This window comes from Fopius arisanus, unplaced genomic scaffold (genome assembly GCF_000806365.1).
Source record: "Fopius arisanus strain USDA-PBARC FA_bdor unplaced genomic scaffold, ASM80636v1 scaffold00059, whole genome shotgun sequence".
NCBI lineage: Eukaryota > Metazoa > Arthropoda > Insecta > Hymenoptera > Braconidae > Fopius > Fopius arisanus.
In genome coordinates this window covers 126242-127768 of record NW_011887798.1, presented here as the reverse complement: position 1 = coordinate 127768, position 1527 = coordinate 126242, and positions in this window count along the sequence as shown.

Sequence of the window (1527 nt, the reverse complement as noted above, 5' to 3'; positions counted from 1 at the left end):
GAAACGGTTTGATAAATCGGTAATTACCTATCGATTAAGTAAATTGGATAAATTTTTTATGAGTGGAAAGTATTTTCTGGACTCGAGGGTTGATGGCAGGGGATTTTGTTATTATTTAATGGATTTAGGGGATTAAATACATTTTGATGGGCTCGTTGGTGTTTGATTATGCTCGTGGAGATTTAAAAAATTGATAAACATGATAATTAATAACGCGATTTTCGAGGAATTGAATTGGCTGGGACCAGCGGTCAACGACCAGACACCACGTGTGGAACCGGTTTTAATGTGGTAGCGATTTATTTAATCTGAACTTCTGTGTGTCTGTCCTAGTCCTATTTATCTGAGAAGATCGGCGGAAGATCGGTGGAATATTGGCGCAACGATATCGCGATATTTAGAAATTTTTTAAAGCCCCATATGTAAATTTTTTCAGCGTTTCAGTGAGTTTTTTCAATATCTCCGAAACTAATGGAGATAGCGATGTTTGTGTATAAACCATTTTTGCAGCTCTCAATTAGCCCTATAAAAAAGATGATAACAAAATTTTCGTTATCTCTCTTATTTTTCGTGATTTTTACAAAAAACTGGAGAATACTCCGAGTACGTATATTTCTCATGTGTTTATTTAACAAATTGTAACTCAGAAAATACGAGAAATACGTAAATTTTTATAATAACCTTTTTTGTAGAGCTAGTTGAGAACTGAAAATTCGGTAATTACAAAATTTCGGTACGTCCCTTACTTTCGGAGATATTCTCGAAAGATAATGAGAGATTTATTTATGGATTTATTTATGGAATGAATCCCTCAAGTGAATAACTTCTGTTTTTATTATCAACGAAAATCGCGTGTCTCTGATGATGAAAATACGAGCGACGAGTGATCAAAGAATCGCGAAAACGAGAATAACTTCAAGTACCACTTGCACACGCATTATTATTCTCACTTGAATTTTTCATACCGACATGACTCCTTTCAAGGCTCATGTTTACGTGAATAACAATCTCCCGGATCATAACATAATGCAATGAAAAATATATTAATGAACGTCGAGGTCGACCGACAAATCCGCCATGAATACAAATTTAAACAGGTGTCTATTCTCTAATTAATTAGAAAATACACGCCTGAAAAAATTTGGAGTAAATCCACCAAAAATTGAATTGATCCATGAAAATAAAAAATTCAGAGGCCACAGATTATCAAAAAATAAATAAATTCACAACTATCAATTCGTCTTGACGACGCAAATTCTACGTCCGTCGAAAAGACGTCAGAGAATTTCTTGGAACTACATTGCATTATCTCCTCTCTAATTTTTATCGTTTCAATTTAATGAATCAGTATGAAATATTCATGTAATTGCAGGACATTTCAATTTCACCTTTTATTTAAAACATTTTATTATTCCCTCTGCATATAAAATAATAAAAGATCGCCGGGATTTTTTATTTGAAAAAAATAAGAGCAGAAGAATAAAAATCTCTTGGATTTCAAAGATAGAAGATAATTGGGTAATTTTT